The sequence below is a fragment of the Lepisosteus oculatus genome, chromosome 15 (assembly GCF_040954835.1).
Source record: "Lepisosteus oculatus isolate fLepOcu1 chromosome 15, fLepOcu1.hap2, whole genome shotgun sequence".
Classification (NCBI taxonomy): domain Eukaryota; kingdom Metazoa; phylum Chordata; class Actinopteri; order Semionotiformes; family Lepisosteidae; genus Lepisosteus; species Lepisosteus oculatus.
The window spans coordinates 25844582-25857988 of NC_090710.1; the positions used below are offsets into that span (position 1 = coordinate 25844582).

General features: G+C 36.9%; 1 long non-coding RNA gene across 3 annotated transcripts in view; it reads left to right on the top strand.

Moving 5' to 3' along the window:
- Nucleotides 1–13407, top strand: part of LOC107079513 (uncharacterized) — a 49494-nt gene that overhangs the window by 26988 nt on the left and 9099 nt on the right. For 2 of the 3 annotated variants that reach the window (XR_001480451.2, XR_001480453.2), the window contains 3 exons: nt 1633–1684; nt 3635–3718; nt 4410–5154. This is a non-coding gene — a long non-coding RNA (uncharacterized lncRNA). Of the gene's footprint in view, nt 1–1632; nt 1685–3634; nt 3719–4409; nt 5155–13407 lie in introns of those variants that run through there. The other variant, XR_001480452.2, reaches the window with a different exon arrangement.

The following is a 13407-nucleotide window of genomic DNA, read 5'->3' on the forward strand; positions in this document are numbered from 1 at the left end:
TTCAATGGACCTTTACAAATCAGAATATGATGTCAATAAAATCTATCGCACATGCCTTAAACTGACAAACATGAAATTTGCAGATGGGCCGAGAAATACAGTACATCTCTCTCACAATAACAAGCGGTAGGATCAGCAAGTAGGAGATGGTTACTGAAGCAGAAAAAAAAAGGACTAAGACAAAACTGAGAACTAAGACAAAAACGCTTAGCCATGAGAAGCACTTACAGCACATGCTGGTAATTTAGGTAGTTTTAGTGTGGGGTTTGTGGATCCTGGAATTATGGAGCCACTTTCTTTGTGTGCGCTGTAATTTTGTCATATCTTACCAGTGATTGAAGTGAAAGAGAGATACCAGCCGCTGCATTTTATCTTGGAATGAAGTGCAGCTGTTTGGCATTTTCTACCAGGAGTACTAGGAGAGTACAGCATAATATTTTTTTTTCAATATGCCCGTGTTCAATTAAAAGGAATAATAATCCACCTTTAAGGATCTTTAACAGCCTTTACAGAAACTTCTGAAACGTGTGACTTACTGCTCTGAAAAAAAAAAATTGAAAGGAATCTTGTTCTTTACTGTTTGTGCATTCTTATTTCCTGCATTTGGATTTAACAAATAGTCAAAAATAAAGGTTGGAGAGATTTCCTTTTTGTTTGAGCATATAATAAAATATAGAATATGTACAGTAGTTATATGATAGATTTTGTTACATTGCACCCATCTCTTTTAAATTTAGTGAGATCCTCAAGAACCTTTCTTGATACTGATGATACCTGTCAACTGCATTTTAAGAATTAGTCAAAACTGTTTAAGAAAGCTAAAATTTAGTAAGGCTTCTTACAAAAGGCTTATTGTTTTGTCTTAATTCTCAAACGGCTCTGCTTCAGTAACCAAGTTCTACTTGCTGGTCCTGCTTTTTTAAAATATATTTGACAGTCTTTTCGTGCACCTAAGAACAAAGAATCACATAGATACACTGTAGTTAAATTCAATGTGATTTTCTCTAATGGTGTTTATATAACTACCTAACATATAAGTTTGTTTTAGATTATGTAGCTGGTCTTCAATGCAAACTGTGCAGAGTAGTGTATTAGGCAGTTTAGCTGGTAATACATAATGGTTTAAATCTGTACTGATTATAGCTGAACTGTTAAGGCCTGTTCAAGGTTTGAAAAGGCTGCTACAAATGGCTTTTCTATTTACCATGGAGACTGGGGTCTGTTTTCTTCGTTTCTCTGGTAACCAAAGCCTTTCTCTATTGCTTTAGCTATTAAACTCCCTGGTAGAGACAAAAGAATGGCCTGCGCTAGTAATTTCTTATCTAAAAAATCCCATTATACCCTAGGTTTAACTGTAGCCCACACAAAAGTGAAGGAAAATAATTTACATTAAGGCAGCTTGACAGGGTCTTCTATGAAATGAGTTGGAGGGGTCTCAGCCTAACTCCTACAGCTGCAGAATAATCTCTTTCAGAAAATCCTGTTATATAACCTGCTCAGTTCCTGTATCTATTTATTTTGGTCATTGGGTCGTTATAATAATAAATCATGATTCATAGATGTTCTGGGTCTTGAAGTGTGTCAGTGAAAGCAAAATATAGGAATTCTTAAGTGTCTTTCTTCATTTTTCAGCTTTGTGCTTGAAACAGCATTGACAGTACACTGTAGATGGCTACATACCAGAGTAAGTATCTCAGAAAATTAAAATTACCAACCAGAACAACAGTATTGCTATTCTGGAAGCTTTATTTGGGAGACAAGGTGTTAGCAATTCATGAATTGAATCTTGAATGTTCCTGATAATGTCAAAATGTAATATGTTCTGTAAAATTTTGGACTCACTCCAAAGTAATTTTATACCAGTTTATTGCATTTGATTGCACAAGGAAAATGTGAAATTGCTTTTAACATGTTTTGTGTTAAAGCATTCACAACAGAAAATGTGCAGTTCTCATCAACTGCTGTACATACTGTACAGTACATGAAAACGCAAAGAATGTAAGAATTAGTATTAAAGCGGTCTGTTTTGTTACTATTCATGTTTTCATTGCCCTTTTATAAAACATTACTGAAAGCTGTTTTCTTTCAGTAATTTTAATTTTAACAATCCCTAATTTTTTATTTGATTAGAGGTCAGTCCTTTTGACCTGTTGGTGCTTTATCAGATTCATTACAGGACACAGTCAATTCCAAAATAAAATTCTAAAACATCAAAGAGAGGGCATTTGCTCAATGTTGAAGGTTTTAAATTGCACTAGAGTGGACTTTTTAAAAACCTATTGATGACTCATCAATGACAGAGATTATCTAAGTCAACAAAATATAGATGTAGTGCATCAGGTGATTTTTAGTACACTTTCAAGATAAGGCAGTGACCTGTACAGAACTCAGGTCACTTCGAGAAGAAAATTGATTTTTTAATTTTCTATGCGGATGTTCACTGTGACAAGACCTGATTGTCACAGCAGAAAAGGCTTATTTTATATACAGTATATATTAAATCAAATTCACACTGTATTAACATTTTGAAATGCTGTTAATATAAAATGACTTACATTTTTCAGATTCTGTTCCACTAATGTATAAACCTTCCTGTTTTATAAGGGCTCTTTCTGCTTCTGTGTACAAAAATGTGGTTTTGACTTGTCTTTTAAGATAATCGATGCAGTATTTACAGTTTTAATGCTAGACATTGAAAAATGTAGAATAGTATGTTATATAAAAACAAGAATAAATAAACACTAACAATTGATAAAATGTATACAGCCTATAGTTTTTGCTAGGCAGAGTCATTTTAGATTTATTTTAAGATATAACTGTTTAGGATAATACATTATTTAATCTACAGACAAAGCCAGTTGTTTCTGTCATTCTATCCTTCTTCCACAGTTTTTTCATTCTTGTATAGAATATGGCTCTCAGCAATATTTTAAGTATGCAAAGGTTTTGCAAAAACATAAGCTCAACATGAGGGAGAAATAGAAAATTTAAGATTTTCAAGTACATATGAGAGGGCGGTCCTGAAAGTGTTTCCGTTTTCTTGCACTCTGAGCCTTAGAAATCTCGGAGGGTTCACCTAAGGTAACAGTGCAAGTAGTGTTTTTCAAAGACCACCTGATCTGTAGTGTCAGAAAGAGGTGTGAGGTAAAAACACTGCGATACAGGGGAAGGAAGTTAAAGAGCACTAGAACCCTCCAAGAAAGATTTAATTGAAAGAATAAGTCAAACACAAGAAGCCTGTTTGTTTCATTATTCCCCGCTTGCCCTTTTGATATTAAGAAATATTGTGCGTCCTAATTTGTTTTTTGAGACCTCTCACAAATTTGTCATCCTGATATATTTAGAAAACAGTGGGCACCACCTGAGAATAACTGTTCAGTATTTCACAGTACACAATGATTCTGCTTTTGGACTGTTTGCTATTGTATTGCTTGTTTTTCTGGAGACCCTCAACGTTAGAACGGTCCTCTGAATGTGAAGGGCTGTTAATAAAGAAATGTGGGAGTATGGAACAAGGTACCAAGCCATATTGTGTAAGCCAAGAAATGGATGGGATCCTTGAATCAATTAACCACTAACGACCGAATCGGCTAGATTGTCCAAATAATTTGTAGCCTTTCTTATGTTCTAATAGAAACTGGTTTGATGAGTCATTGCTCCTCGACATTCTCCACCTTCATGACTCAGTCATTTTGAAATAAGACTTCAGAAGTAAAAAGTAGGTATGCCTGATTCAAACTCAGAAATGGCAGTTTTTCATTTATTTAATACTATTATCTAAGTCAGTTAAATGTTGAATATTTTTGCATCATTCTGAGTGCTACTACTTTTTAACAAAGGGAAATTGTTTTTAGTATCTTCTTTGATTCTTTCTGTCACCCATGTCATCTTTATGAATACAATATTACAATAAAAGCTGCTTTTAAACAAATCAAGTAACAAAGGAAGAGTATATAGTGTTGTTTTAGTTCTGTATTCACTGTTATTGATTGAATTTCTTTGAAAACGTGTCAATACATTAACAATAAAGCAAAAGGTTTGAAGATGACTTAACTTTTGACACCATCTTTTTACTAGAATACAAATTTAAAGGCTCTGAAAGGAACATTGCAGCATTTGTTTACAATGTATTCATCTTTATAGGTTTTATAGCAGTTAAATGTATTTCTGGATAAGCCTTTTAATCATTCCAAATGCATTTTGATATAATATAGGGATAGAATTGAATTCCATTATTTAAATTATTTTCCTTAAAAACATATACTGTAATATCTCAATTTTGTCTGCAGCTGTCCATGAAATTAACTCTTTGAAACCCAATACAGCTATTTGCTGTTTTAATGTTTTAGCAGATTCTGTTTTTTTTTATTCATGTATTTTTTTTTTGCTATTTATTCCCCACAACCCAGACTCACCAGTAGGTAAATTCACTCAGCTCATCCCTGCTACCTGCTGCTGCACTTGTACCAGCCCAGGAGAGACAAGAACGGCTCATGCTTTCCTTTGAAAGGTACACTGACAGGCCATCTGCGTCCCATTCAGACTGCAGGCCCCACAGTGCCTACAGTTAGCATTAATTGGAGAAGTGACGCAGCTCTTACAGATAACAATGCAAGGTTGCAGGCATTTGTAAACCTCCAGGGGTCACGACTGTTCAAAAAGTCGGAATAACTTGGTCATTTTTAGCGCTCCGTCCCTGACAACGCTGTACCAGTCGTGCACTGCTGATGGGGGAAGAATCAGTGGCACAGTGTAAGCTCCAGCTACTTATGTCTGAACTATGAGGTTCATCTCTTCTACTTCCTGTGCAAACAGTTACAGTAGGTGTTCCCGAGAACTTAAAAGAAACAAAAAAAACAGTGACCCATGGCTCCAGTTTAAAACATGCCTTTTAAAGCATGGTGCTAAAAATGTGTGCAGACTTTCCTGCACATAGTTAAAATACAACACAATAGAAACCAACCGCTTCAAAAAATCTTTTCTTTGGGAAAAAAAAAACATTTTAAATGTGACATTTTTCAAAGTAAACAGCAACTGATTCATTTGCCAGATTTGTTTCTGAACTCTCTAAAAGTTAACTCGAGCCTTCACTATATTTTTGAATGTACTGTATAATGTGTACTAAATTTTTCTGATTAATGACATGTATTAAAAAGCCCAATGCTTTGTTTTAAGCATTATTTCATAATATTTCATTGTTTAAAACATTATTAAATCTAAATCTTTTTTTGCAAGTTCAAAAATACAAAAATATCCTGCCATTTCTGAAAACATAATACAGATAATACCTGTATTTAACAACTAGATACCCACGACGTACCTTTCCAGTTCAGTTCACTCAGACTACCCAAGCAAATGTGGTAGAATAACAGAGGAAAATCAAGTGACCATGAAAACGATTAGAAATTGTACTTCAAATCTGCCCAATTTATCATGTTTTGATGTCAGATTCCTTGGTTTTTCCCCTACATCTCCACCAGTGATAGAGATTATTCCATGGACATACTGGAGAATTCTTCCTTAATTTTTTTCCTCCTCATTCCTAAGTACATGTAGATTAGTCTACTAGTCGCACATTTATTTTACACAAATCGGCTTTTGAACCAAATTGAGATGTATAGAATTTGCCATTGAAATGAGTGATTTGATGTGAATAAAAGAGGCAGCGTGTTGTAAATCAGTACTGACAGCCAAATGGGAAAATTGACAGAGCACTGTAATCACTCCCGACATCCACTGGAGTTATTGATCCAGAACCTCTATAATCCCCTTCACATAACACAAGCAATTTCATGTAATACCTATAATAACAGTGCATTCAAACTCAAGTAGCCATCAGAAGCTTTGTATCTAATGGTGAAGCGAAGCCCTACAAAGTACATCAGCAGCAATACAAATATGCCAATAGCTTTCTTTCTTTCTGCTTTTTTCTTTTTAAAGGTAACAGTCTTTGATAAGACCCAGTTAAAAAGATAAACAGCCTTCAAATGTCAAAGAAGATGAGATATTAATTGCTGTGCCTACTAAGTATATTTACATTCCAAAGAGTACATGCTTTAAAAGGTTTACAGTCAACAAGGAATGATTTAAAAAAAAATTTTAGCACAAATATTTTTACTGCCGTACATAAGCTGCTTTGTATGACAAATACAGGACAAACTGGGCCCATTTGTGTATGCAAAGCCTGTACTAAACAATGTGAAACAGAATTGTTTAGTTAAGGACCTATACAAGAATTTTCCTGTTTCACCTTTCTGATCAGTATATACCAGACATAATATCTGTAGATTGGCATGCATTAAGGACTTAAATTAAAAAAAAGAGAAATATTCTGTAAATGTCTTTAGTGGTAGCCCCTTCATAAAGCACTGCTTTGGCATAACAACAAAAAATACTTATAAAACAAAATTATTATTCCATAGTTTCTTTGATTGTTTTGCAATAACACTAAAATCTTTAATTACAGTGATAGCGAGAAAAAAATGCTTTGTAGTTCCTGCCTTAATGTTTGTAACTATTTAGATGAAATAATCCGTACTGTAACAACAGCAAGAAAAATCACGAGTGTTTTGTTACACAACTTCTTGAATGCTTTGTCAACGTTGTACTGCTCTGGTGGTAATTACTGCAGAGAAGATGGCCTAGGTCTTTTACTTGTGATGTTCTACAAGCCCCCCTTGTGTATCATTGCACTGTCTTATCAAAGCCTTGCAAGCTCCTCATTAATATATAGCACAGGCTGCATGGTTCTATACATCATTGTCTTCTTTTGGAGGTGGGCTAATCAGTCAACTATTATCAGTCAGTAAGCAGAAGGCAGGCAATCAGACCTGACAGCAGAGAATCATGGGAGATCAGGAAGGTTAAATGAGGCTGACAGTTGTGATAATGATGATTCTACTATAAATTAAGATGTGATGATAAAAGAGGGGGGAAAAAACACAGCCCCAGGCAATATTTGCTTTAACGCATCATCTTTCCTTTCTGTACCTGTTAAATGGCCATAACATTTCACGCGCGGAATGAGAAAGGACTTTTCACAGCCCTGATAAAACAGGACAGCATCAGATTGAAACGCCTAAAAGTTCTGATAGCTGTCTGAGACACTTTGCTGTCATGAGGGGCACGGGTGGGGGTTTGTAATGTGTTTTAATCAGTCAGACATTATTGTGACTGGTGGAAAGAGTATTCGTTTAAATCTGGTCTGAATTTCAGTTGTGTTATTATCTTTTCTAGAGAGAGAAACATGAAATAGTTAACAGGCTTGCTTCGGCCACAGAAAGAACATTCTTTATCAGATTGTGATTGGAAGTTTTGACATGTCAATTTCATTGCCCAAAACTGTTATTGCTGTAATGCCAACCTGAAGTTTTCTTATTCTAGAGAACAGAAAAATGGTTTGGTTGAGCATTTTACCCGAATGTGCAGTTGTGCTTGTTTTTTGCTAATTTTCTTGCTGTTTTTATTATCTGATTATTTCCTGATAATGTTGCATTGTAACATAAATGGAATGCCCAACTGAGAAATCAAGAGTCTGTGCATCCTGTTGTTCAGATATTTTAATAAAGACTCTAAGAATGATGGCACACTAGCCTTTTTTGTTAAATGTTAGCCATTAGCCATCTTATGATGAAACTGAAAATTATGAAAGCAGATTAGTTTGTGGTTTCCTTTTAAAAGGGTGGCCTCACATTCAGTGTGTACAAAGAAGTGTGGTCCTGTCTTGTGCGCCCTGTTTGTAGGTTAGGCTCTGATTCAGGCAATTCACTGTGACCCTTGAAGGATCAATGGTTTCTGAAAAATTGATTGATGTACTTTTGGTTTTATCAAAGGCCTGTGAAATCAGGATTTTTTCATATCTGTTCATAAGCACAAGTATTTTACTGGTGTGGGATGGTTTTTCAGTGAAAAGGCTAAGCAGAGTTAGGATCATAAATAGAGGAAGAGAGTAAAGGCTGTCTGGGAGCACAAGGTACCTAGTTACCAGATCAAGCCTGGGGTATGTCATGAACTTGCAAAGGAACAGGACTGAGCAAGTGCCAGTGACCAATTGACTGAGCACTATCAAGGCTGGCCACAGTATTCCCCATGCAACACTGTGACTTTCTGGGCATCTGTGATTTTGCACAGTCAGTGGGAGTTGCATCACTACTCCAGTTACCGGCAGGTCACTTGTATGAAGTGCTGGTTGGATAGAGCAGAGGACAGCGGAAGGCATGACAGTGAATGTTTCTGAGGAAACCAGGCCTGCCCCCCATAGCAATGGGCCGAGTGTGATGCACAAGACACAATCCCATACCAAGAAGAATAAGAAAGAAAATGAAGGACAATTTAAAAAAACATGGAAAAACAATATTCTAGCATTTATGCCTCATAGGTGCTGGATTTTCTTTATCGTTATATTACAACTAGAGATGTTAGCTGAAACCTGCATGTGAATGTTGAGGTTTAAGCTTCCAACATTCTTTTTTTTATTCTTTCATTTGTGAGATACACAAGATTCCGGCACGCGTTCAGTACCGATTGTATAAACAATTCTACTAATCGTATATCAGTATATACAATTCAGTGTCTTTAGGTTTGGGAAGGTGCTTTATAAAAATAAGTTATTTATTATTAGTAGTCGTTGTAGCAGTAGTTCACCCTTTATTTAGATGTCACAATCTCTTTTTGGTCCTTTTGTGCTGTCTGGTTCTCCCTAAATAGTGAATAAAAACCTACTGAAGCAACTCTATATTCAGATGAAGACCCACAGTAATGTACAATGGTGCAGGATAAGCTTGTTAGAGACACTGGACTTAATTTGTTGAAATCCTTCACTTTCACATAAAGGTACATAAAAGGACTGCAACCGTAGAGCTTTTTTTGCGAATGTGCTTTTGCTGTTGAGGGCTGTTGTTGAATGTTGGGAGAAATAATTAAATCCCCTGTCCCTGGTCTCACACTCCCTGGCCACGCGTGTTGCTCCCGCTGTAATTCATGCTTGGTTGTGATCTGCAGTGAACCATGCATGGAGGGACAGAGGTTATTTCCATTTCCTGTGCTCTTGGCTCTTTCTTTGAAAGGTCATAGGTTAAAGTGACACAACGTCAATTCTTTTCACGGTCCCCATCAAAAATACCTTCAGTGTTGTCTTCCGCACCACCAGTCCTTCAGACCTGCTTTGCCTGCAGTGCCTGAGTGGACATAAGCTTCAGTAACAGTGCGCACAGAAAACAGAACATTTCATCCAGTAATAAATATATATATATATGGTTGTTTAGCTTAATTAACTTAGAGAAAAGGTTTAAAAAGAACCTCTTTAAATGAGCTGTTTCAGTTTCAAGAATTTGACATGATTTGACAATGGTTCAAAGCAATTTGAATCATTGCTTTGTCTAATACACAAGAAAACATGAACCGCACGCTGAAATCTTACAATTACAGTTAGTAAGGCCATAGCATTTCCAATATAAACGACACCATCATTTATTATTTAAATTTTTCCAAAAAATGACTGTAGCCTAAAAAGTAATATATATGTGCGTCTGTTTGTGCTGAAAATGGTAATATTACGAAATATGATTTGAGATGAAAAAGTGATTTGTTTTTTTTGAAAAAGTAAATTGAATAGTTTATTTTAAAAGATCATTACTGATTCTGTAAGTTACATCACTGTCTCAAAAGACACAAGGGTCTGGCCTTTGAAAGTACGTATTTGCTTGCTATTTGTGGGTCCACCACCATCACTTTCGGTCCTGACACCATACTCTGTTGGTGTATGATGTAATAAAAAAATATTGTGCCAAATCATGCACAAATATATGTTTAGAAACTGTATTTGCTTTTTTCTCATTTCCACGATCTTAAGTAACTTATTAGTGAATAGCTGCCTGACATTAATTACTCTGTTAAGCTGACCCTGTGCTCTGACCTCAAGCTTCTCTCCCTGTTTGTGTGTCTCATGGAGAGCAAGTTGAGGTATGTGAAAAGACAAATTCCACAGTGGCAAATACATTGTAGGGTAGGCATAAGCATGTCTGCCATAACAGTCTAACAGTCTAATAAGCCATCAATAAATTAAGTTGAAAAAAACATCAAAACTATGCTTGACTGCTCTGTAATTCTATACAACATGCTGCCCATTGAAAACTCTTTGGTGCAGAAAAAAATGATTGAAATGGTTTGGCTGGCAGCCATATCACCCTGCAACGCACAACTGGCAGCCCACTGAAGCTCAGCAGGTGTGAACCTTGTCAGTACCTCGATGGGAGACCTCCTGGGAGAAAGTTTGCTACTGGAAGACGTGAAAGTGGGGTCTGTGAGGGATGCTCACCCTGTGGTCTGTGTGGGTCCTAATGCCCCAGTATAGTGACAGGGACACTATACTCTAACAAGGTGCCGTCCCTTGGATGAGATGTACAGTATAACCAAGGTCCTCTCTGTGGTCATGAAAAATCCCAGGGCATTTCTCGAAAATATTAGGGGTGTTACCCCGGCATCCTGGCTAAATTTCCCATTGGCCTTCACCAGTCATGGCCTCCTAATCATGCCCATCTTGGAAGGTTTTGGCACACTTTGTGGACTGTCTTGATGCAATCAAGATTATTTGTGTCAGAAAAAATTTAAAACTACCCCAGACCATATGATGAAAAATGGGTTGCAAATCTAATGTTCCTAGCTGACATCACCACACAAATGAATGAACTCAACCTCTGTCTCTGGGGTGCAAATCAAACTGCAAATCAAATAGTCCTTACGAAACGTGAAAGATTTCTCGCAAAACTTGACATTTTTTGGTATGGGAGGGACATAAACCAGGCTTAAGTTCCTTGGGCTCCACCTGCAATGGGAGAGAAGGCCTTTAACATTGAACAATTCTTAGGTTCTGATAAAGATCTTTAGATAACTGAATCCCTCTGAAGAAAAGACGATCTGCCAATGAGGACCAATCCTGATGTGGGGCATCCCAGAGATGTAAAAGGCATCTTTGAGAATGTTGTTCTTTCCAAGACAATGGTCATAGTTTTCCTGTATGTTCTGCATAGCATTCTTCAGTTTTGAAAAACATCACTTTGAATGCCGGGGGTGAAATGGGACTGAGAAAAGTTTGCCTTCTCTCCTAAAACCAGGTGTCAGTGTAAATACTTGTATGGCAGGATGGTATATGTGGATAAAAACAAGTTTGACTGTTCACCTTATATCTAATGAGCTCTTTGAACTCATTTTCATTTGGGCTTTAGACAGTGACACTGTACAGGAATTACCCTTGTAATGGTAGTTAATGATTTGCTGATGGCATTTGAGTCCAAGTCACTTGATCTTCTTTTTCCGGATTCTGAATTTCTCATACATAACATCCTGCTGGCTTGCATGTAAAAGTATACCGATGGAAAAAAGAAAAGCAACACCTCCTCCTCCAAACTCTGGCCCTCCTGTCTGCATGGATCAGGCTGAAGAGTGACTCATCTGTGAAGAGGACCTGGTGCCACTGCTGACGAGTCCATCGCAGCCTCTGTCTGGCCCAAGCCAGTCGGGTGTGACGTCTAGGAGGTGTGAGCAGAGGGCCTCTGACAGGTCGCCAGCAGTTTCAGCAGCAGTAGAGGTGGCAGATCTGAAACTCTTAGATGGACCAGTCTAATGTGTCGGTCCTGCTCTGGTGTGGTCACTCAAGGGTGACCGGATCTTGGACGGTTTTCTGTCCTGCCAGTCTGCTGAAACCTTCTCTGCAGTCGGGACACAGTGGAGTGGCTTACTCTATAGTGTCTGGCAACACTGGCACATGCCTGCCTGCAGCATGTCAATGGCCCTCTCCCTTGCTTCTGGTGACAATTGAGGCATTATGGGATGCACAGAAAACTGACTAAGTGTTGCCTCTTTCGTGGAGTGACCTACGCTTTGAGTTAAGGCCTTTTTAAAGGTGACCTGATCAGGCATTGTTCCACCTGGAACTTGTTGGGTAAAAGTGTACCTAACGAGCTTTCGTGTGATTGGCAAGCTGCAATGCCTCACTGCACAAGCTGTAGTGCTGGTCACAGGGCTTAAAACAAATTGACAACTTTTTGTGAAAGTATATAAGAAGCTATAACTATAGTATTCTCATTCCAGAACATGTTGCATTTCTTTTTTCCATCAGTATATATACTGTAGGTATTACTGGTATCCCTAGATAATTTTACTTTTACTCCCATATTTTGTGGAGTACATAGGTTACCCCCATCATTGGTTTGGTATCTATGTTGTCTGCCAGGAGTACATTATTACATTTTTGTCATTCCTCTTACTTGGGTGTTCAACAAGGTTCTGTCCTGGGATCCTCACTTTTTATGTTGCTTATTGGTCAGATCATTCACAATCATGGAATTGGATTTCACTTCAATTCTGATGACACCCATGGATTGTGCAGACCAAGCCAGACTGTCCTGTATGTTTCTGCTACTATTTCTACAGTTTAAAGGTATCAGTCTGACATACTGTATGGATATACTGTATATGAGCTATCCCAAGATATACTATGACAAGATTGAGATATGCTCATATGTTTCCAATATGAGCCTTAGAATTTGGCAAACGTCAGCGTTGTAGCTGATGGTACTGAAATCAAATCTTTGATGAAGTTAGAACTATGGTGTTACTTTTGACCCTGTGTTATCATTTGAAGAATGTTAGGTATGTCAAGGGGCTGTCTTTCTTCTACTTACACAACATTAATTGGTTATAACCCTCCCTCTGCTTATCTAAAACTTAAATCTTGATATACAGTATGTATGAATAAAAGAAAACACCCCCTGAAAAGATCCATTATTTTGCCGTCTGTGTTTGCAATCAAATCACTTTCGAACAGAACTTTGTGATAATCTGCACAATCTGCTTCAAACTGATTAAACTGACAGAATGGATGGTTTTGTAACCGTCTTCTAACTACTTTAAATACTGCAGCATCAACTACTCTTTTTCTGAGATAGAATTACCCTCTTAATTGTAGACTAGGTGCTCATCTATTATTTCACATACACTAATTTTTACTTTTTTCAGTTTCATATACCATCTAAAAAATATTGAATTTCTAAATACAAAGCATTTGGGGTATTTATTAAAGGCCAATTTTGATTAAACAAGGGTACTAAAGTAAAAAATGTTTAATTATCATATTTATATTGAAAGTTCACAAACATTTTTTTTCAGGACTGTATTTAAATAACACTAACAAAATTAAAAGATGCTCAAGTGCTTAAATGTTCAACCCTTTTGCTACAGCAACACCTAATTACTTCAGGTCCAAAGAATAGTTTAAAAGGTCAGAAAATTAGTGTTGTGGTCTCTGTGTGTCAATGCAGTCTAACATGACTTAAAAGTTTCTTAGTAATGTCCCCTATATATTGTATTTCAAGTCAAAATTCACTTCGATATGATAAATTGACCATGAAG